Source organism: Nothobranchius furzeri, chromosome 9, assembly GCF_043380555.1.
Source record: "Nothobranchius furzeri strain GRZ-AD chromosome 9, NfurGRZ-RIMD1, whole genome shotgun sequence".
Lineage (NCBI taxonomy): Eukaryota > Metazoa > Chordata > Actinopteri > Cyprinodontiformes > Nothobranchiidae > Nothobranchius > Nothobranchius furzeri.
The window spans coordinates 21,165,933-21,190,708 of record NC_091749.1 but is presented as its reverse complement, the minus strand read 5'-3'; the positions used below and the strand labels follow the sequence as shown (position 1 = coordinate 21,190,708).

Genomic DNA, 24,776 nt, shown 5'->3' with positions numbered 1-24,776 from the left:
AATGGCCCTGGCTAAACACAGAGCCAATCCGCCATTTTTTCTTCTCGCTAAGATTTTTTGTAGTCCTATTGGAAAAATGCAGAATGTCTGGTTATTTTAGCCACACACAGCTCAAAACTGTTCCTCGTTTTAAGGAAGGGTGGTGGGGCAGTATTTAAACCCAGGAGCTGATGACACTACTGCTAAAAAAAACACAGAAGAAAAAGTAGTGTGTGTTTGTGTGTGTGTGTGTGTGTGTGCGCGCGCGCGCGTGCGCGTGGTTCGTTCGTTTGTGTCTCCAGGCTAGTAAGTACTGAGGGCTTCATCTATCTAAAAGGAGTCATTTGCATCTGAATGTGGCAGCACCGGGACACAGCAGCAGAGCGGTAAGCTTCATATCACTCTAAAATGTCGACAAACTTTACTTTAGATTTACGGGCATTAGCAGCACTAAAGCGTTAGCATCCGGCTTGCTATCGCTAGCACAGTATGCTAGTAAAGTTAGCACCCAGATTAATGTGGATTTGGCTGATTTTCGTGGAATAAAACGTGATTTCTGATCAACGCCTTCTTTTACACCAGATGATAACCTCCCACTGATTGTAACAGCAGAGAGCCTGTGTGTTATTCTACATGAGTGTGATGTAATCTTAGCATCCAGTAAATAAAGTCCCATATCAGCTAAAATGCAGCGTGACAAAGTCATTAAAGTGCGTCAACACAGTGGATTTAATAGTTTTAAAGAACAATCTCTGAGTGAAGTGAGGTTAGTTTTTTGTCTCACTGCAGATATAAAAACTAACTCTGCATCAGTCAGACGCAGCAAAGCTCACCGTCTGTATGAGCGTGAGCATCGGAAAGCTGATCAAATCAACTGTAAAATAATTAAAACAAAAGTAAAAATGTTCCTTTGCTTTTTAGAGTCAACATCCAGAAGACTGGAGCCGTGTTTCACTGACAGGCTGTCAGACTAACGCCCTGATGAGCTCAGCTGGGACAAACTGGTCTGATGTTTAGGTAAGTGAAGATCTGCTTCTCCAAGTCCTTGAGATGCTAGTAAAAAATAATTTAGCCAGCTTGCTAATGTTACTTTTCTTCTCCTCTAAGGAACACAGAATGTTCAGATGTTGGAGCTTCACGTCACCTACTGAGGAAGGAGACCCACCAGTAAAGAGATGGTAGCTGGACCAGACCAAAGTGAGTGATGACACTTTAGCCCTACTCCTAGGCCACCCTCATCATTAAGAACACCTCACCCCCTGAATCACTCCGTCTGATGACAGCAGAGTGATTTGTTTGATGTTTTACTTGTTTAGTCTGTTTAGAAATTATTGAATTACATTATTTTCTGTAATCGACCATCTGATCTGGACGTGTGCAGAATAACTTTCCCCAAATTCAGCAGCAGCTGGCCTACAAAAACAGCTGCAGCATGTAGTAAGTCTGTCTGCACTGCTCTCTAATGAGCTTCCTTTCATAAGGAATCATTTGTATAATTTTAGTGTCACTATTTTATTACATTTGTAAGAATATGAAGTCACTGCAGCAAAGTGAACTTGTGAAAAAACACAAACGTGACTATAAACATGAAAGCTAAAGAAACAACTTTCCTAAAGCTGCTTGTAAACAAAATATGTCATTAAAGTTATTGTCTATCATTGCAGAATATGACGATGACATCATGGAACTGGTCTTTGGAAAAGTTTTCCTTGAACCAACTCCGTTTCTAGATGAGGTAGAGAAGATCTGCATCTCACCAACCCTCTGATCTCAGTATTCAGACAACGGAGGTCTCCCACTGTTATCCAGGACCAGTTTGAAGCCCACATACAGCCCCTCCCTCATCATCAGGAAACATCAATCCGTATCCTGAGGACAACAGAAGACGGCAGGAGGACAGGAACTCTGAGACCTAGATACCACCAGCACCGAGACACAAAGCACCTGTGTGCACAACGCCTGTTTAACTACTAAAGCCTGTTTATTATATTGTTCTACTTATTTGCTGTGAGGTTAATACTTAGAAAATTTGTATATTAATGTAAACAATTAAAAAACATCACTGATTGTATGTTTTCTTTTAGATGTAATGGTCCAAACTCAGCCTTGTAGACATTTATTGCATCCTGTAGGTAAATACACAGAACAGGCTCAGGTCCAGGATGACCCAGCATGCACTTCTTCCATTCTGGCTGTAAGGGATTTTATCAACAACTCAATGCCTACTGATGTTTTCACCTAACGGTATTTATTTAGAATGCAGGTAAGATTTAACTATATTTGTTAGCAAAGCAGACTGATCTTGGGAATTTCACTGCAGCACTGATGTCCACCTCTGTACACATTAGAGAGAATTACCACTTTACAGCTAAACACATTTAATAAAGATAGAGGCTACACATTGCAGACAATAAAAACAAAGTTGTAAGCATTAGAATTATAATGATCACATTAAAGAACATTTGGAGGAATGTTCTTTATTTTTGACTAGAATCTCAAATCTTTAAATTAAAATGTAACTGCTTTTTATCCATTTTCAGCCATTAAGACACCCAATATAAAATAAGACTACTTATAAAATTATTTATAATTATATGTATGTATATATATAGATAGAGATCTTAATAAAATGTATTCTTTTAATGGTGTTTTAATGAGCTGTATCATTTTTTAAAACATTTTTTATAGAAATAAATAAGCAAGCAGCATTCCTTGTGTGTGTGTGTGTGTGTGTGTGTGTGTGTGCGCGCGCGCGCACGTGCCTGCTAGCTTGTCCCTCCGTCGGCAGTGACGGGTGTGTGTGAGTGACTACAGACAAATGCATGAGAGAGTTAGCAGCCTTGGAACAGCTTGATGAACTACTCTCCCCACATGTTTTAAAAATGCTAATATGCTATGCTAAATCTGCTATGCTAAATAATGATTTCTCTATAGAACTACAAAGTCCGACTGGGGGAGGAGAGTACAGGACTGCACTATGGAGGGGGGCGGAGTTTACAGCTCCTCCTCCAGTTTAAAGAGACAGTACCCAAAAACGGCTCGTTCTCAAGACTCTCCTCAGAACAGGGGTAGATGAGGGTCTGTAGAGCAACAATAATGAGGAAATCAGACCAAAGAACTGCAGTTCTACTGTATTTAGACCCCAACTGAAGGATTTAGATGTAAAAAGGAATAACTTAAAAGCATGTTATGTCTCCTTTAATTAGTTCCTCCATTTGTTTATCAAGTTTGTAATTCCTTTTCAAGTCCAGGTGTCCTCTTTCCAGTTCGTCCTCCACACGCCTCTGTTTGGTTATGACGTTCCTTATCCTCTCCTTGAGCAGTGCTCTCTGTGCTCTTTCTATTATATTTTGTGCTGTCTGGGTCTGGATCGATGTTTTCAGCTGTAGGCTTGTGGGTGTGATGTTTTCGTCCCGGCATCTTAAACAGAAGCGAAGGTGGTTTCTTAGACGTGCGCGTTTCTGGTGTAATCGTTCCAAACGGCGGAAGTCCTTCGTTCCTTGTTGTCCGTATTTCTCTTTGAACATCTTATGTGTGTTCTTGCTGTGTCTTTGTAAATCCATGCTTTTGTTCTTTTTTAAACACAGAAACAGTTTTGTTTACCTGTTTGTAGCTACGGTTTCGCCGACAGCTGCCGGCTTCTTCAGGCTGACGCTGATGGTGGCGCGTCACTTCCTTCTCCGTTTATCTGCGGGCAGCAGAGGACGTTGTCGCCCTCTACTGCCCGCTCACGGAGAAGTAAGTGACGCGCCACCATCAGCGTCAGCCTGAAGAAGCCGGCAGCTGTCGGCGAAACCGTAGCTACAAACAGGTAAACAAAACTGTTTCTGTGTTTAAAAAAGAACGAAAGCATAGATTTTTTAACGCTCTTGGCATTTTGCCCCACACAAACTTAAACAAAACAATGTTGATTAAGGTGTGTGTGTGTGTGTGTGTGTGTGTGTGTGTGTGTGTGTGTGTGTGTGTGTGTGTGTGTGTGTGTGTGTGTGTGTGTGTGTGTGTGTGTGTGATAGAGAGGGTGAGAGGGAGAGAGATGGAGTTAAAAAAAATTAAAAACCCGACCGGAGCTGAGGTAGTGATTGACTGATGCAGCCGGGGGCGTAGCACCAAATTCTGGGCCCTAGGTACAAGTCTTCTAGGTGGGCCCCCATGCTCAATTACGTAATATCTCTCTTACACATTTTTTGTCATGCTATAAGAAGAGATGATAAATATGATCTGAGTTTAACCTCTATATTGAGCAAATACAAATGCCAGCATAATAAAAGTGAAATGCCCAGACTTCACATATAATTATTTTTATTTGCCAACAATGTGTTCAAACAAAAATCCTGGAATTTATTTTCCAGTAAATGCCCACTGACGGGTCTTCATGTTAGCAAAATCACTTATGAGATCTTTAAAGTCCAATCCTTGGGCTAATTGGCTTTCAATAGAAAGAAGAGCTAGGCTGTTCAGTCTATCCTGGGACATTGTTGATCTCAAATAATTTTTCACCAGTTTCAGTTTGCTAAAAAACCGTTCACCCCCAGCAACAGTCACAGGTAGTGTGCAAAAAATCCTCAGTTTAATACAAACTTCTCCAAAAATGCTCTGTAATTGCATCCTGTAGATGGCATTAAGCAGCTCAAGAGGAGACCGAATGTGTGGGAATGTGGCACCATATATTGTTCTCAGGTGTAGCATCTCATTCTCAAATTCAGCTGTGAGATCCTTGTAATATTTTCTCATCAGTGCCTGGCATGATATCTTCATCTGCTCTTCAGTCATGTCTGTCATGGTTCATGATGTTAAGCTTTGCTGATACTGATATATATTGATATATTAAATACATATGACATGAAATAAACCAGGTTCTCTCTGTGAATGTAATGTACTCTAAATTTTATAATCCCTGCATTATCAGCCAAATTATAAGATTGTCCGTTTTCAAGATCAAATATAAAGAAATTTAAAATAGGCTTAAAATATCTAACCAAGTCAATAACAATCCTCTAACACCAGTTTCATCATGCAATACGAAAAACAGTGGCAGCTTCTCATTCCTGAGATTACCACGAATCCATCGATACCAAGTTTGTCCTGGTCCATGACTGGGAAGGAGCTGAAATATCCACACAGAGTGAACCTGTTTTTACTGCGAGGTTCGCGAATTAATTGGCGGCGGTCGCCCGCGATAATAATTCTGATTAATATATATATTTTAATTAGTGTTTTCACTGATAACACTAATTAATTTATATTTGATCTTGATGGTGAAACTAAAGGCGTTTAACACTGAACACCTAACATGAATGCAGCTTCTGAGAGCTAGCTAATATCAGCTAAAACTGTGTTCTGCTGCTGCTCACCTTCCTTCTTGAAAAACCTAGTCAATACTTGCTTCTGTTCAATTAACTTTTTCTCCTTCTCCTTCTTTTCTTTTCTTTTCTTTTCTGGAAGCCAGATTTCCCTTTCTTGGGAAAAGACATGACTGACTCTCCTGCCTCCAGCTCTGGCTGTCGGCATCTGCGATGTCTCATAGCTGTACATGCGGCCGTGCAGCCCCTGGCCGCTGGTGTGGACTAAACCACTTTGCACATTTTTAAGGGGTGATAGATGCCTCAGAGATTATTCAGTTATTATTTTTAAGGCAAAATTCTGTTTCTTAATCCCTTTATCCAGGTAAAGGGAAGTTTATTAAGACATTAAGTAAGTTTGGGGGAAAAAACAACAACAATAAAACATTTTTATTCAAAGCTGTCTCAGGGCCCCTCCCTGCAGTGGGCCCTGGGTGAATGGTACCCCCCCCCCCCCCCCCCCCCCCCAGTCCGACGCCCCTGGATGCAGCACATCAGCTCTGTCTTGTCAAATGTACCATGTAAGTTACGAAAAAAGTAACTTTAAATATTCAACCGCAAAAGAGGCGAGCTGAAGAAGACCTAGGGAAAACTGAAGAAACGTGAGCAACAGTGAAACAATCACAGCGAGATCCATTACTATCTGTGTGTGTGCGTGGATGAGCTGGACAGACTGCTCTCCCGGCTGGCTAGAGAGTTTTGTGTGTAGGGAGGGGCGGGCGCTCTATGTGACTGGCCAATCACAGAGCGTGAAGACAGTCAGTTACCCAATGAGGATTTTCCTTCAGCATGATTACAGATATTTATGAGGTTTACTCGTTTCATGCTCGTATTCGTCAAAAATGCTTTATCCATTCCGGATACTCGTCTGAAACGAGTATCCGGCTCATCCCTAGTAATTTCTCAAATCCCAGACTTAATAGTCAGAATAAAGTGAACTGGTACCCATTACTCGCAGAGTCCCCCAAAGGACTCCCCAAGGGACGTGGTCGAATGTCTTCTACAACTCTACAAATCAATTGTTTGGGCGAACTCCCATGACTTTTCCAGGATCCCCCTAAATGTGTAGAGCTTGTTCAGTGTTCCATGGCCATCTCAAAAACCACATTGTAGCTCCTGAATCTGTTAGACTGTCCTCTCCAGAACCCATGACCTCGCCAGGTCTGTCAGCTCAGCTGTGGAGTTGTCCACATGTATTGATGGAGGTGATTTCTCTTTGGAATTGGAGTGTTGTGGAAATTACCCACAAAGACAACATGAAGCATAGAGCTTTTCTGGAGGTATTCCACCACCACTGCAAGCATGTCTCTGGTCCATATTTACTATTATGTGTTTTTACTGAGTTAGTATTTCAGATTTTTCAACACGGACACATTTGTCCCTCGTTTTCTTCTTGCAGTCACCACATTCAAACTGACAATTCCCATTACTCGACAGTCTTCCATTTGCTCCATGTCCATGACGAACGTTGCCGGAGACAACTTCCTACCAGACCAGTAGGAAGATGAAGGAGGTCTTCTGGCCCCTGGTCAATCGTTAGCTCGCCACCCTTAAACCCTTAAAGGGTCACCTGGCCTGTATTAAACAAACAGGACTAGTAAGACATCTTTTTGCGAATAAGCTGTCATTTTTTCCTTGTTTTCTTGTGTACACAATTAATTCTTATAAATATGTGTTAAAATAAATGTGCATAAACTGTACATTCAATCCCAACCCATAATATTTTATATCAGTAAAGCTTTGTCCAAACCAATGTACTGCTATATAAATACTACATAGCTTGAACAAAGTTAGTATCCCACAAAAATAGCAAACAATAAATCAGCTTTGAGTTAATATGTGGTATTTAAAAACAAGACCATGCTCAATTGTTTGAATAGCACTCATCTAGAGCTGAAACAACTAATCGATTTAATCGATTATAATCGATTATTAAAATAGTCAACAACTTTTTAGTCACATTTTACCGCATAGTCTATTTTTACCACAATCTTAAATTTGCCGCCAGTGTGTGGCAGTAATTGGCCACTGATCTACCAGTGGAGCCGTAGAGGAAGAAACAAGCCAATAAGTGCCCTCGGTTTTCATGACGAAACACGTTACTGACGCTCATCTTGCTGTGACAGATTGTGGAACAAGAAGAAATACGGAAGAAAAATAGAAGCGACAAAACTGAAGAGAAACCCCGGACAAAAACCTCACGAGTACGGGAGCACTTCACTTTAGATGTCATGAAAAGATGGGTGACCTGCAAAATATGCAACAACCATCTAGCATGGCACGGAAGCACGACATCCCTAAGTGAACATTTGAGACGAAAACATGTGGGGGCTGATGCAGCGGAGGAAAAGCCACTGTTACTTACCCGGTAAGTAACAGAAAATAAGTCATTACTACACGCAGATCAAATTTGGGACTTAGTGTTTTAGCTGAGTTCGTTATAGTGGATGTTAAACATGTTTTTTTTTGTCGCATCAGTCTACGGTGTTCTACTTCTGATTGACTAAATGCAATTGTGAATCTCCTCCGTGTTGTGTATCATGCGCTTGCCAAATTTAGCACGTCTGTTTATAAGAATGTTCTCGTTAAGAGAAAAACGGCACAAACCCATAACTATGTTCCTCATTCAAAAAAGGACAACTCCGTGGAGAAAAATATACAGACGAGCTGTGTCCAGGTGAATATAACGCGGCATAGTTGTATGCTTTCAGTTTTTAAATACAGGAGAAATTCAGAAAAAGTCTTTTTTTTTTACTATTAAAAGGCTGTTTTACTATCTAACACTGTAAAACGCCTCACAACGCATTTTTATCAAAATAAATGATCACTGTATATTGTTAATTAATTTAAATAATATAATATTGATTTAGTATCGTAGTGTGTGTGCTGTTTTATTTTATATGTGTACTTATGTCAGTCAATTTGTGTTTCTCATGCAGAAAAAAACTAGCAACGATGGACAACTACATGGGGAACAAGACACTCACCCCCCAGCAATGCATACCACTTACAAACTCTATTCTAGATTCTACATAATTTTTTACAGAATTTACCTCTTATATTTTGATGCCAAAAAATTATTCTGGACTGATATTTTGCACTGTTTAGCTCATTTTACACCACTCACTGTGTTCATGTGCAATAAAATAGATTGCAGTTGTTACGTTTTACCTTCTTCAGGGAGGGGAAACCAGGGAGGCAAGAAGTAACTTGTGTAAAGAAAAACAAATTTCTTAAAACATTAGAGGATAACAGAAATACACTAGCACAGCCCATAAAACTCAGAGAGTCCAATGTTCATATAAAATAAAGCAGGAGACTAAGGCTCAGATATTTTAACTGGCAGCACCAAAAGAAAACCATTCAGACCTAAGTGTCCAACAGGATGGTACAAAAGAAAGAAAGATGTGGGCTGGATTCTAAAAGACTCAGGGTTATTTCCAAAACCTAAAGAAGCTTTCACCTTCTACATGATAATTCAGTAACTTAACCACAAAAGACTCTCAAACTAACAGTGGCCACTGTAGTTCTTTTACCATGAGTAATTACTAAACCCAAAGAGAGACTTAATAAAAGCTGAGGAATTATTTTCTTTCAAGATGTTTAAACTTCTAAAACCCTGAAACCAGCCCACAGGGAGTCTACTTGGTTACAAGTAGCTCCTAGAATGAAAGTTCTTCCAGCCTTTTATCCTTTCCAGATCCAGAGAAAACTATTAGTCCAATTGCTTCCACCTGAAGAACTGAGGAGGGATCCACTGGTGATGAGGCTGCCGGTGCTCATTGTGGTTTCCATGGTTACTGGACAACAGCATGGAGGCAGCCATCTTGTCTCTGGGTCTGGTGTTGTCACTCCAAAAGAAAACAAAACAATGGGAAGAAAACTACCAAAACAGGGGAACAAATTGACTAAACAGTAATAATAATAATACGACCAACCATTGTAAAACCCAGGTGTCGTAACAGCAGTCAACTGCACAATTCTCCTATGTTTTTCTTTTTCTTAACTGAAATGTATTCATCACTTGTATAGGTTAAATAGCTAAACAATAACAAACCAATTAATCGATTAATCGAAAAAAATAATCGACAGATTAATCGATTATGAAAATAATCGTTAGTTGCAGCCCTACACTCATCATACGTGGTATAGCATTAGCTACCAGCATGTTAACAATAGCATGCTAAATTATATGACACAAACTAACACACTCATCTTAAAACTCATCAATTCCAATTTCTGTATGGTGTATGATGACGCTACAAGGCTCACTGTTGTCGGTGTCTAACTCAGGTAACATCATGGTGAGTGTCAAACAAATGCATTTAAGATAAGAAAAGCTTTGGTTTTCATGTGCTGACCTGCAACAGCTCTGTCACTTTGCTTTCCCCCCCACTTCTGCAGGGAAGAAGCCAGTGCAGGCTTTTGATCATGTGATCAACGTCACATGACTTAGGCATGGTGCATTAAAAGACAGAAGAGTGTACGAATTGAGCAAACCCTGGTAAAAACCTGGTAAAACACTGGACTACACGATGATGTTAACAAATTTAAAGGAAATGGCGTCCTGATCAATCACAGGCTTGGGTCTCCAGCTCTTTGGGCAGACAGGTAAAAACCTGGGCTTGTGTCTTGTCACCCCCTGCAGGCCTGCTGCAGAGCCGTTGCATCAGCACATCACGCTGTTATGTGATGTAAATGGTTACTTTTAATAAATTGTCAATAGAATATAAAGATATTCAATAAAATGTAATATTCCATAAAAATATGGGTTATCAAAATCTTTGACCCTTTTATATTCGATTGAGGATGAAAGTGGGTAATTTGGGTATGATGTGGTCCCTGCTCCTACCAACCCAGCCCTGATTTGAACAGTAAATCCCATATCGGACTTGGACATTGCCATACCTCATTCATACCTGTTATTATCAGCAGAGAGCGGGCAAACAATCATAAACCAAACAAAAGCAACCCCAATTATCTAAAACAGTTACCAAAAGTCCCACCTTCAGTTAATACAGTCACTCGTTCACCAGTTACTATTAATATGGCTCTTTTAAATGCTCTCTGCTGAACAAAATGTTTTTAATAAATGACCTGATTTTAGACCGCAATCTTCACTGTCTGCTTTTAACAGAAACATGGCTGAGTTCAAATGCACGTGTTGTTCTCACAGAGGCTTCTCCGCCAGATTTTAATTTTTATTTTCAAACGAGGAGTAGCAAAAGGGGAGGCGGTACTGCTTTTATAAGTTCATCAATACTTTCTGCCAAATCTGTTTTATTTGATCATTTTACCACTTTTGAACATACAACAGCAGTTTTTAGCTCTCCTTAGATTTTATGTGTCACAGTTTATCGGCCTCCTCAGCAGAGTGCCATTTTTATTCAAGAATTTTCAGAGTTTTTATCAGTCCTGCACAACTCCTTTGAAAGGATCATTTTAGCCATTGATTTTAATCTACATACAGATAATCCTTCTGACCCTTTTTCAAAGGAGTTTTTAAATATTCTGAGTTACAAGGATTTTAGTCAACATTTCACACAGCCAACTCACAACAGAGGACACACCCTGGACTTGGTCATCACGTATGGCCTGTCCACCAGTGTGTCCTCTGTTATTGATTTGGCTGTCTCTGATCACTACTGTGTGTTCTTTAGCATCACCTGTTTTATCCAGCTGGAACCCTCTGTGAGAACTGTAAGGAAGCGTCATCTCACCCCTGAAGTGGCTGCAGGTTTTCTTGAAGTTTTTAGAAACATCCCCCCCACTCCGGTAACTGCCTCCTGTGATTTTACTGTCAACGATTTTAACAGTAGACTGAAATCCGCTCTCGACCTGCTCGCTCCACTTAAAATCAAAAGTCTATATTCAAAACGTGCTTCACCGTGGAGAAATGAAAATCTAAAGAAACTAAAGAGAAATTGCAGGGTTGCAGAGCGGAGATGGAGAAAGAACAAAACAACTATAAATCATCAAATACATACAGAGCTACTTAAATCATATAATAACGCGGTGAGAAATTCAAGAAATGCATACCTTTCCAAACTCATTCTAGACAATAAACACAACCCCAGAATACTTTTTTCCACCATAAACAACATTTTAAACCGTACATCCAATTCACCTCAGAAAACACCCTCAAATGCACTCTGTGAGGAGTTTGCAGCCCACTTCAGAGGGAAGGTAGACACCATCAGAAGGAATATTTTATCCTCCATAAGTAATAAGATTTTAGATAATGTAATGGGGTGAAAACCTCACACACACAGCTCTAACACTGTGCTATTCAATGTTAGGCCTAGGATGACACAAACTAGTTAATATATGAAGCTTCTATCATATATCAATATAAAATATTAATATAAGCGATAGAAGATCATACACCAACGAGCTTGGTTTATGATTAATCTACGGATTAATACTTAATTTAAGATACTTAAATTTATAGCAAAAGTTTATTTATTAAACAGAAGATTCAGTAAGATTCTTTTCATTCGATAAATGGAAATGCAACCCTTTTCTGTGTTTCGTTTCAATAATGAGGCAAGTTTAAAAATGAAGGAATTTATTACTAACAATTTTAAACGAAAGATTTGAAACGACAGTTATAAAATGACAATCCATGGATGGCAATTTTAATGACAATCTTTAACAGTTTTGATATTAAACTTGTATAAAAACAACCCTGTGACTGAATGGAGCTAAAATGAGGATGGTGAGTTTTGGATGCGTGAATGAAGTTCTCAGAAGGTTTCTTTCAGAGAGAATGAAAGCGTTCTGGGTGGAAATGATGTTTTGCGGATAACTGAGTTATTTCGAGAGAAACAGCATCAAACGCATTCTGTCGAGTTCTACCTCACCCAATCAGAAGACCCCCGTTTTGGATCCGAAGTGTCCAGGTGGAGATGGGTTTCCTCCAGGCACGAGGTTGGTAGAAAAACCTCTAGCACAACCAGATCGGTCCTGAGATGTCTTCTTGCCTCACTCGACTGTCAAACGTTTGGCAGATAAACGTTCTCGTCTTTAACTGAACTTCAGAAATCAATGACTCTGGTAGAGTCTTCGTAGCTGGTTTACAGTTCTGTTTATTCTTTGACTATTCTTGTCGGCATGACAGAAGGCATGGAGGTGGAGGTTAGGAGACGGCCGTTCCCCTTTCCTCGTGGTGTTGGTTCAAGAACTGGACTTGAATCTGTGATGGCTAGTTTTACCAAAAGCTCTCAGGACCACTCCCACTCTCTCCGGAAGAAAGCTTGCTCATGCGTCAAAAACATGTGATGCAGTTATTGCTTATCTGAACTCTGTGTTAGCTGAATAAGGTGAACTTGACCTTGTTGCTAAACACATCTTTAATCATTATAATAATAATTATTATTATACCCAAAGCATAATAATCCATTTCATGTAATTAAAATACCTTTATATTGAAACAAGTGATCATGTTATGATGATTATATTAAACAGTAATAAAATCAATGAATTTATTAAGTATTATCTAATTATTATCATCGTGGCTTGAAGTGTCCTTCTTGGGACGGAACAGCAGATATGATGTTATGATCTTGAGCAGACATCGTGGCTCCTTGGGTTAATCTGTGGATTCAAAAAGTACTGTTTGACCCAGCTGGGCAAATGTGACCTTTGCCACAAATCAGAGAACCGTCATCACGCTACAATAAATCTGAATGTGTGTCTATACCAGGGGAAACACTGGGCAGCTTTGTCCTGGTAGAAGCTGAGACTCTTGATAAAAGTTTTCTCCTCAGTGAGACCCACCACATGTGTTCTGGACCAAAATCCCACAAGGTTTTTAATAAACAATTTTATGGATCTTTTAGTAATGAGATTTTAACCCTGATGAATTGCTCCCTTCAGACGGGGGTCCTTCCTGCTGCCTTTAAACAGGCGGTGGTGAGGCCCCTGTTGAAGAAGAGCAATTTGAATTTTAACGAATTGAACAATTTTCGACCGATATCTAACTTACCATTTTTAAGCAAAATTTTAGAAAAGTTGGTTTTAAATCAACTAAATTATTTTATAAACACTCATAATGTCCTAGAGAAATTTCAGTCTGGTTTCAGGGTGAACCACAGCACCGAGACGGCCCTTCTGAAGATTTTAAATGATTTTAGAGTAAATTATGATAAACAGAAGCTGACAGTGTGGGTTCTACTTGATCTAAGTGCTGCCTTCGATACAGTAGACCACACTGTTCTTTAAACTTGTTTAAAACAGATCGGCCTCTGTAGTGCTGTACATAGATGGTTCACATCCTACCTCACAGATAGGATTTTTATGATGAGTTTGGATACCTGTTCCTCGAGGGTCCATGGGATTACATGTGGTGTGCCCCAGGGTTCAATTTTAGGCCCAGTGCTTTTTAATCTTTATATGCTCCCTCTTGGCAGGGTCATCAGGAGACATGGGGTCAACTTTCACAGTTACGCTGATGATACACAGTTGTACCTCTCCATGCCTCCTGATGACTCTCGGCCAATGAATGCACTTTTTAATTGCATTTTAGACATCAAATCTTGGATGGCAGAGAACTTTCTCCAGCTCAACCAGGACAAAACTGAAGTTTTAGTCATTGGTCCTGAGGCCCAGAGAGAGAAGCTTTTACTGAAATTACAATCTCTATCTTTTAATCCATCTGAACAAGTGAAGAACCTGGGTGTGATTTTTGACTCTGAGCTGACTTTTATCCCACACATTAAAAATATCACAAAAATAGGTTTTTATCATATAAAGAACATTGCCAGAGTCCGCCCCATTCTCTCTCGGGCCAATACGGAGATGCTGATGCATGCTTTTATCACCAGTAGAATAGACTACTGTCTGACTTCTGGTCTTCCCAAAAAGAGCATCTCAGGTTTACAACTCCTACAAAATTCGGCAGCACGTGTCCTGATGAAGACCAGGGTGAGGGAGCACATTACACCAGTTTTAGAATCATTGCATTGGCTCCCCATATGTTTCAGGATCAATTTTAAGGTTCTTCTAATGGTTTTTAAGTGTCTTAATGGTCTTGACAGAGGCGAGGCTGCCGAGCACAGGCGCCACTGGTCCCTCCGACCACCACCAGCTAAATGCACATCACTGTTACTGTGTCAAAACAGCTCAAGAATAAGCACTTATATAAACTCACCAAACATGCTGTCTTGCATCATTGCGTCTTTGAACAGCTGCTTGGCATCATGCGGTGTGCTTTTTTTTACCAGCCCAATTGAACTTGCAGGCCAGGCTGTTGGTCAAAACCATCACAAGCATTCTTCGAATCATACAGGTGGAGGTAGTGCCTCCCACTAAGGCCAAGCGGGCAATCTAGTGAAATAAGAAGAAAAATGGATTGAAGTTATTGCCAGTTTGCATGTAGATGTAACCAAATAAAGTTTCATATACAGAATGTCTTTTTATGCAGTTGTTTGTTTAAACAAATTGCCATCTTTTGATGGATTGGCTCTTTTTTTTTTTTAATCAAGGATTGGGCCTTGTTGAAGTCATCTTCAGTGGTGATTGGCAACTGGATGGGCAACATCTGTTGAATTGTGGCTGGCAGTGGTCCTTCACAACCAGCTGGAGGGCATAAAAAATGACAGATATTTGAAATTTCATTAGTTAGTTGTGGTTATTGACCAAGAAGACAGTAATACATATCGTTTTGAGCATGTTACGCACACAAGGGGGTGTATTGTCTGGAAATGTGGGGTGGGAATAAATCTGCAAAAACAAATATATTAATTACTATATTTGGAAGCACTACCTAAATTTTTCAATAGGCAGATTTTATTTTGTGCTACTACAGGAGGTCTGCTAATTAGTTAAATTATTAAAATTTGTTAATTAGTCATTATGTGTCATCAATATATCAGTTATATCAGTTTCAGTGCAGAGTTCTGTGCCCATGACTGTAAAAAAGTGTAGTATGGCGTCTTACTTTCTCTCTGTGGGACCTGCAGCTGATGGTATTGCACAGCACCGGACGCTGACATCATTTCTGAAGCACATAAGAAAAGTAAAAGTCAGTGAAATTATTAGCATTTATTACCGTAACCTTCCATATGAGTATGTTTAATCTAATCCATCACAGAGTAAGGAACACAAAAGATGGAATACACACTTTCCCATTTTAATATTTCAATAAAATTGTTTTAAAGACACCAAATACAGAGGCTTATGTAAATGCTAACAATTATTTGGCAGCTTACCATTGTGAACTTGCTCATGTGTTGATTGTTTGTCACAGGCACCTGCAAACACCACTGCAAAAGAGGTCAAATAAGTTTTATGAAGCATGAGATGGAAACCCCATCCCCTCAAAACAAAAACATTTCACACAATTCAAGCGAATGACACATTTGGCTTCAAAAATGGCAATTTTCACTGAAAGGCGACATGTTTGCAGGTATGTATTAGACCAGGGGTGTCAAACTTAATATTTTTTTAAAAAGTGACGGCAAATTTTCACATTTTCTTTATCAACATATATGCAGTTTTGAACCTTTAAATTTGGAACCAAACTTATTTCTGCATTAACACTGAATGTGGAATAACCAAATTACACACGAGCAAGTCAGTTTTAAATAAAAGGCATCAGTGGTATTCATTACTTGTGGTATAATCAGCGTTTTTAAAATATTTTAAATCTTTAAATCTTTTAAATTGTTTCTCACGGGCCAACAACAAAATAAAAATATCATTTTATCTTAAATGAAAATGCAACAACTCACCTGTTAACTTTCAAGTTTTGGAGCAGAAAAACACATAAAAATGCTTCGCGGGCTGCATCTGGCCCGCGGGCCTTGAGTCTGACATATGTGAATTAGACAGATTGATCAAGGTGGGACATCTTAACATTTCTCCTCACAAAACACAGCTAGAACACCAAACCCTGATCAGACCAGCTGTCACAAAAATAAAAACTATTAACAAGATGAGCGTCCCTCTGCTCTGGGTTGTTTTGGTTTGCTGAGCTCCAGCACCCTTCCTCTCACCCCCACTAGCTGCTAACAACACCTTAATACTTTTATAACCAAGGGAAACCCCGAATGTGTTACTCACCAAGCACATATGGTCACATCTACTGCTTTTACTTCCAACCGTGGACATTTTCTCAATGACATAACCTTTTTACCGGCATAAACATCAGTCTCGAAGTCTGTTAGCGGGAAGCTTGTTCAAACAGCAGCCGGCTCTGGACTCTGATTGGTTATTTTTTCGTCTAGTCCTGCCTGTTCCATTTGCTGATTTTTTTTTTTTCGGTCGCCCTTCTTTTCCGTTTTCTGATTGGATCCGTCAATTTTCGTTATCATCTGTTATTCGTCAAAGAAAATGTCGGTCAATATTCGTAATAATTTAGTAATTATTGGTATGTATCTATATTAATTTTTGTGTCATTTAAGTCCATGCAAATTAATTTGTCACAAAAAATACTAAAATATTTATTCAATGAAATGATCACTGATTTGAACACGTTCAAGTTTAAATTATATCAAACAAGTTAACAGAAAAATGAACGTAGCGTTAGCTGCTAACTATTGCTAGCTGGATGTAAATGTGGTCCTACAGAGAAATCACACACAGGCATACGAATTTACTGCTACCGTTTAACAATTAAGTTCAGCATTAACTGCAGGTATTTTCTTTAACAACAAGTCAGTTAAAACTTACCACAGTGATGAGGAGAACCATGGCTGCTTTAACACAAGCTGAAGAAGTCAAAATGGGGCCGGGTAACTGAAATTTTGGACCGGACCATTCCACAGTTCCACAGTCTGGCGACTGAGATGTTTGTTTTGCCCTCATTAAGACTTTTTTCTTACAGTATTTGTAAAAAACCAGTTTTACGCTCAAAAAAACAAATGATAAAAAAAAACCCACAAAACACATTAAACATAGTTTAATATATATATATATATATATATATATATATATATATATATATATATATATATATATGAACTCTCTAATATGAAATGGTCTCACCCGGAGCCGCACCCGCCAAAGTTCCTATTCAGGTGCACTGTTTGACAACATATATTTAATGTTGATCCAATGCTTGCTATTCAACCATTAAATCCAACCATAATACAATGTGTCACGAGCGTGCCGGTGAGCGGAGCGGTGATCAGGTGAGGATCCAAACGCGGGACAAGAAGACAGGCAGACAGGTAGGATGTTTAAAGGCTTTAATAATGAGCACGCTGGACATGGGAAACAATGACTCCACACAGGACACAAAACAGACGAGGTTTAAATACAGGAGGACCGGGAGCTAAGGTGATTGGGAAACAAGAGGCAGGTGGGGGTAATTAACGAGACAGAGCTGAATTAAACAGGGAGACAGGACAGGTTGTGACAGTACCCCCCCCCCTCAAAGGGCGGATTCCAGACGCCCACAGGCACAAGGAGCAGGGCGGGAGGAGGGGGACCCGGAGGGAGGGCCCAGAGGAACCGAGGGACCGATGGAGAGGCGGCAGGGATCAGCAGAGCCCGGGGGCCTGCGCCTGCGGCAGATGAGGAGGCGACGGGCCCTTGGAGGCCGGCGGAGGAGGCGACGAGCCCTTGGAGGCCGACGCCTGCGGCAGATGAGGAGGCGACGGGCCCTTGGAGGCCAGCGCCTGCGGCAGAGGAGGAGGCGACGGGCCCTTGGAGGCTGGGGCCTGCGGCAGAGGAGGAGGCGATGGACCCTTGGGGGCCTGCGTCTACGATAGAGGAGCACTGCAGGCTGGGCCGGTGACAAAGTCTCTGCAGGCTGGGCCGGAGCGACCTCCAGAACCACCATCGGAACCGGAGACGGTGGAGACGTTGGACTGGAAGGGGCGTCGACCTCTGAAGTGCAGAGAGCCGACTTCAGACGAGCTGACCTGGGAGGCGACGTCATCAGACGAGCCGACTTCAGAGGAGGCGACTTCGTCAGACGAGTCGACTTGGGAGGCGACGTCGTCAGACGAGCCGACGACGTCAGACGAGCAGACTTGGGAGGCGACGTCGTCAGACAAGCTGACTTCAGACGAGCCGACTTCAGACGAACAGACTTGGGAGGCGACGTCGTCAGACGAGCCGACTTCAGACGAGCAGACTTGAGAGGCGACGTCGTCAGACGAGCCGACTTGGGAGGCAACGTCGTCAGACGAGCCGACTTCAGACGAGCAGACGTGTGAGGCGACGTCGTCAGACGAGCCGACTTCAGACGAGCAGACTTGGGAGGCAACGTCGTCAGACGAGCAGACTTGGGAGGCGACGTCGTCAGACAAGCCGACTTGGGAGGCGACATCGTCAGACGAGCCGACTTCAGACGAGCAGACTTGGGAGGCGATGTCGTCAGACAAGCCGACTTCAGATGAGCAGACTTGGGAGGCGACGTCGTCAGACGAGCCGACTTCAGACGAGCCGACTTGGGAGGCAACGTCGTCAGACGAGCCGACTTCAGACGAGCAGACTTGGGAGGCAACATCGTCAGACGAGCAGACTTGGGAGGCGACGTTGTCAGACGAGCAGACTTGGGAGGCGACGTCGTCAGACGAGCAGACTTGGGAGGCAACGTCATCAGACGAGCAGACTTGGGAGGCGACGTCGTCAGACGAGCCGACTTCAGAGGAGACATCATCAGACGAGCCGACTTCGGAGGGGGCGGCGACGTCATCAGACGAGCCGACTTCAGAGGAGACGTCATCAGACGAGCCGACTTCAGACAAGTCGACTTCAGAACAGGAACAGGCGTCAACTTCAGAACAGGAACGGGCGTCGACTTCAGAACAGGAACGGGCGTCGACTTCAGAACAGGAACGGGCGTCGATTTCAGAACAGGAACGGGCGTCGACTTCAGACCAGGAACGGGAGTCGACTTCAGAACAGGAACGGGCGTCGACTCCAGAACAGGAACGGGCGTCGACTTCAGAACAGGAACGGGCGTCGACTTCAGAACAGGAACGGGCGTCGACTCCAGAACAGGAACGGGCGTCGACTTCAGAACAGGAACGGGCGTCGACTTCAGAACAGGAACGGGCGTCGACTTCAGAACAGGAACGGGCGTCGACCTCAGAACAGGAAGGGGCGTCGACCTCAGAACAGGAAGGGGCGTCGACCTCAGAACAGGAAGGGGCGTCGACCTCAGAACAGGAAGGGGCATCGACCTCAGAACAGGAAGGGGCGTCGACTTCAGAACAGGAAGGGGCGTTGACCACCATCGACTTCTGATCTGGGGGCGTCGGCTTCGGGTCCGGGGGCGCCGACTTCTGGTCCTTCGATTTTCGGACTGTCGACCTCTGGACCACTGGCCTCTGGACCGGAACCGTCTGCTTCTGGCCCGGAGGAGTCGGCTTCTGGTCCCTCGACTTCTGGACCGCCGACTTCTGGACCGCCGACTTTTGGACCGGATCCGGTACGTCTGCTTCCAGGTCGGTACCCTCTGCCTCTGGGCCCGCTCCGTCGGCTTATGAGCCGGTGGCAGAGCCGCTGCTAGGAGAGCTTGGAGCGATGAGGAGAGACGGGAGGTCAGCTCGTCCAGCTCTAGCTCCCTGAGGCTGAGCGTCCAACGGAGCTGGGCCAGCTCAGCCCGCTGACCGGCGAGCTCCGCTGGGTGAACCCCGCACTCGCTCCTCTGGCCCTGAGACGAGGAGGATAGAGCGTCCAGGTGAGACTCCTGGCGGCTGATGAGCTCGGGGAACCGGCCGAGCTCTGCCCGTTGCTCTATCAGCCGGGCTGCGATTGCTGCTCCTTCCTCTGCAGCCGACGGAGGCGCTGGTTTGGCAGGAGACGGGACTGGTGGTCTGGCCGGGGGCGTGTCCAAACTGCCGCGCCGGACACGGCCAGCGGCGGACTCGAAGCTCCGTCCAGAAGCGCAGGGCTGCGGTGGCTTCCGGCGTCTCTCCCCACGCCGTGGACCGACTCTGGGGGAACAGATCGCCAGCCTCGTGCCCTCGAAACTGGAGCAATCTGGCAGTGGCTCCCGGTCCAAACATGCCTCCGGTTCCGGGAGGACAGGGAGGAACGCCGCGGCCGAAGGTCGGCGATGCAGGCGGCAGCGAGGCGGAGCTGGGGCTGGAGAGGGAGAAGCCGGCTGGTGGGTCAGGGTAAGCCACTGGAGCAGGTTCTCCCAAGGCAGAATCTCCCGGCTGGATCCATCAACGGTTTCTGTTGGAGTCATTCTGTCACGAGCGTGCCGGTGAGCAGAGCGGTGATCAGGTGAGGATCCAAACGCAGGACAGGGAGACAGGCAGACAGGTAGGATGTTTAAAGGTTTTAATAATGAGCACGCTGGACATGGGAAACAATGACTCCACACAGGACACAAAACAGACGGGGTTTAAATACAGGAGGACCGGGAGCTAAGGTGATTGGGAAACAAGAGGCAGGTGGGGGTAATTAACGAGACAGAGCTGAATTAAACAGGGAGACAGGACAGGTTGTGACACAATGTTGATTCAATTACAAATTTTCAACTTATTTCAGTATTTCAGTGTTGATCCACGGTCAAAGTTTCAACCATAACTATAAATCAACCATTTTGACCAAAACTCAACTTTGAAATAACATTTTTGCTATCTGGGGTTGGTATCTGTCACCAAAAAAGTGTTCCAAATGAGCATAGCAATTTCTGAGCTTAGACCATTTCAGAGTCATACTTGAAAAACACTTTCTGGGTGAACAGGCAGTAGTTAGTCATCAACAGGCCTGGGCATACCTTGAGTGTGATCCCTGAAGAGGGCACAGGGTCATACAGCTGTGATAGAGAAGGCCGGAGAGTAGGCTTAGCCGCATCAAATATCACGAAGACACACGCGACCAGTATAAGATGTATAGTTAGACCAGAAAGCTGGAATACTGGTCGATGGAGACTGGAGACTGGTGCAGGAGCGGATCGTGGAGAGATCAGCGCTGAGATGGATTTTAGAGGGCTCTGCACTGGGATGGACTCCAGAGGGCTCTTGGTTGGCGTGCGAGTGAAGCCAGAAAGACCTGGGTCAGTCTGTACTGGTACAGAGTCAGGGTAACCTTCAAACTCCTCTTTGGCAGGTGAGGAACCCACTGCAGGGCAAGGGTCTCAGGCGCAGATAGGACACAGGCACGAGGCCTATTACAGACCAGAGAAACACCATAACAAATAGCTGCATGGTCATCACTGTTATTGGTGACAACACCACAAGAAGAAATGAGGTCCTGGGGAAACTTCATGGGCAGCGGATGAGTTAACTATGTCCAGAGCTTCAACACATAGAGGTCAATAATGGGCTCTAATTGAGCGATTGATCAGGTCTTTGCCACGTTTCTGTTGAGGAAGACAGCACAGGCACATATTGCAATACTGTTGTGTGGGAGCCAACTGCAGCTTCTACAGGAAGTAAGATCAGTGTGTCCTCTGCTATAAAAAATACTGTGGGGCCATGATTCTTCTCCAGGGACAAGGAACAGTAGGAGGGAAGCACCACACAATGTTTTTTCCTGTGACACCAAAGACCTGCAGCACAATAATGTGGTCATTACGCCCAACAGTGAGGATGCACTCATGTTTGAGTTTCCTCTCCTTCCTCTCTGAGCGTTTGTTGCTTACCAGGATGTGACAACAGATAAGAAAAAAGAAAAGGTAGAAAGTAGAGACTATATATATATATATATATATATATATATATATATATATATATATATATATATATATATATGTGTGTGTGTGTATGTATGTATAAAATCCAAACACACCTCCTGTAATAAAAATGGTTTGATTTAAAAAGTACTTAAATCAAAGCTCATTTCGCTGAGGACAGAAACAAAACCACTATGACCAGAGAAGAGTTTGGTCCAACTGCCTCTATAAACACTCCAATGTGGAATACAAAATGTCCATCCATTTGTTGTTTTTTGTGTTTGGTTTTGGGAATTATTTCCCTCTTCAAGCTGTTTCAAAATGTCTCTTATTGGGACATCACAATAACGGAATTTAGGATATGAACACCCAACACCCCCACCCCCCCAGCCAACCTTATAGCAGCCAATTAGAGTGGGTGGGTGTGGTCAGCAGCAGTTTATTTGCATTAAAGTGACAAAGCCTTTGAACCAGCTCTTTCTGGAAGGCACTGAAGAATAAAGCTGTTGAAATCTCTTTGGGAGGAATTTAGTGTAAGAACTTCATCAGCATGTTTGGTATCAAATATAGATCTAGTATAACCTAAGAAACAGTTTTAATATCTAAAATGTCCCACTTAAAGAGCGGGTCAATTGAGCCTCGGAGTCCTTCTCCACCCACGTATCAATTTTAAAAAATGCAACATTAATAGGCGTTGCCTGGAGGACCGAGAGGGCGGAGCCGCGGCAGTGACGAAGACGATGGCTAACTAGACGAAGCTAGCTCCCTTCACTCTGAGCAGTTATTAGAAGTGGAGGACGTTTCTCCCCCTCCTTACACAGACACTCAAGAAGAAAGGGACCAAGTCTATTTGGAGGAGACAAGCGGACCTGAGTCTTATTGTTCTGAGCTTGTGAGTTGCCTGAAACTCCCAGAACCGACCCAACAGAATCACCTCTGAAAGGTAAGTAGCCGTTAGCCATAGCATTGGATTAGCTGCAGGGTTTGTCTCCACGGCCCTAAAAAGCTAGTATTCAGCATGTTTTAGAGGTTTATCTGCTTCAGCACACCTGGTTTTAATCAGCAACAAATAGCTGAGCTGCTTAACAGCTAATCTAACCTGTTAAAGCAGGAAAATCCACTGAAACATGCTGGATAGCAGCTCTCTGGTAGCCCTGGGCTCAAGCTACAGTCTGCTGCATATAAAGTTATGAAAATACCCCATGAGAAAATTATTCTGTAATGTGTTCAGCCCACTAAAACTGGCCTGATTTCTTTATTTATTTACTAATAACAGCTGCTCTCTCGGTTCTAGGTCCTCTGGTGTCTGCATGTGGTCTCCTCTGCTGGTGCCATCAGGATCAGGAGCTTCCAGAAGAATGTGCCTTTCAATAACTCTTTCCCCCTTATTTGTTATATTAGTTAAATAAATCTCAATTTATATATTTCCTGTTTTTGTTCATGTCCATAAATACTTAAACATGCTTGAAATTAAAACGAGATTTTAACAGTGAGGTGCTAGTTTAATTCATCACAATAGAGCAAGTTAAACATGCAACAAAAATGTGATAATCAATGTAATTTATAAATATCCATTAAAATATCAAAACTGGAATCTAAATGAGATATTTGGCAGCACAAAAAACTTGTCAAACACAATATTTATTATAATAATTGTAGGCAGACAGGAGACAGAGCTGATGGAGGTTCTCAGTCATCGAAGGATGGCTGAAGGCTTTCCAGGAACAGGAGATGTGGTGTTGTCTCTTCTCTCTCTATTCTGCCAGATGAGCTGATAGGTTACAGGTGTGTGAGGACATCCTCATGCTGTCACAACCAGATGACGGGAGTTATCAGGTGATCATCCAGGCTAATGATGAGATGCAGAAAGAAAACAAATTCAGGACAGTGTACAATAATATGTGGTGTTGCTCACCTTATGTGCTCTTATAAGTATTAACGTGTGCCTGCCTCATGGTGTAGAGTCCATATTTTGCTGAGTGTCCTGCAATAATGCAGGTTATTAGTTAATTTACTTTTGATAGCAAAAACAAAATATTTAATGTAAAAGTTATTTTCCAGGTGAATCAGCTCACACGTCACCACCAAGTGTCACAGGGGCAGAATCAGTAGCCTCCGTCATGATGTAATCACGTACTTATTTAATTGTTAATATCTTAAAAATTCTGAAATGTTTTAATTTTTTTTTTTTACCTTGAACAGTTCACTGAGCTTGCACTGTCATTGAGGTGGAAGCTGGAATCAACAGCAGACACCTTACATCTTGGTCTTTTCAGGGGGTGCGGCCGCTGCTCTGGGACTTTCTGGAAGATGAATTTCCATCATGGTCCCTGTGGGTCACCAGACACACTGCGGCTGTGAACTCCATTCTGGCTGGCTATGTAAAAACAAAGAAGCAGCACATTTATAAATGTTTAAAAGAGCATAAAATCACGTGTAACAATAATCTGTAAAACAAATTAAAACTAGAAGGTGATAATAAAATGTTTACATAGAAGATTATTAAAAATAATTCACCTTTGCTACAGGGAAGGTTTCACATCAGCCTGGACAAGTGCATTCTTGCAGCTAAATCAGTCTGACAGCCAGTGTCTTGGGTAGATTTGGCGTGAAAAAAAAATAGAAGCACATTGTTGTTGGAGTTTATAAAGTCAGATAATATACAAAAGAATCTCCTATATAGGCGCTTTATAACATTCCTAGTGTGTGATCGTTGTTATAACGTAAAAGTCAGTCACACATGATGTGGAGAGCCTGAAATGCGACCTCCTGAACAGAATTCCTTACAGAACCGGGTCACAAGCTGGATTTCACGCTGTAATGCTGTCAACAAGTGCTGCGTTAGTTAGAGACACTGTTGCAGAATTGCCGAC

At 42.6% G+C, this 24,776-nt stretch overlaps 1 long non-coding RNA gene across 1 annotated transcript; it reads left to right on the top strand.

The window, feature by feature from the left end:
* Positions 1-248: 248 nt before the first annotated feature.
* On the top strand, positions 249-2,050 carry LOC139071661 (uncharacterized). Its single transcript, XR_011521487.1, has 4 exons — positions 249-365; positions 901-996; positions 1,087-1,176; positions 1,644-2,050. It is a non-coding gene; the product is annotated as an uncharacterized lncRNA (long non-coding RNA).
* Positions 2,051-24,776: the final 22,726 nt, after the last annotated feature.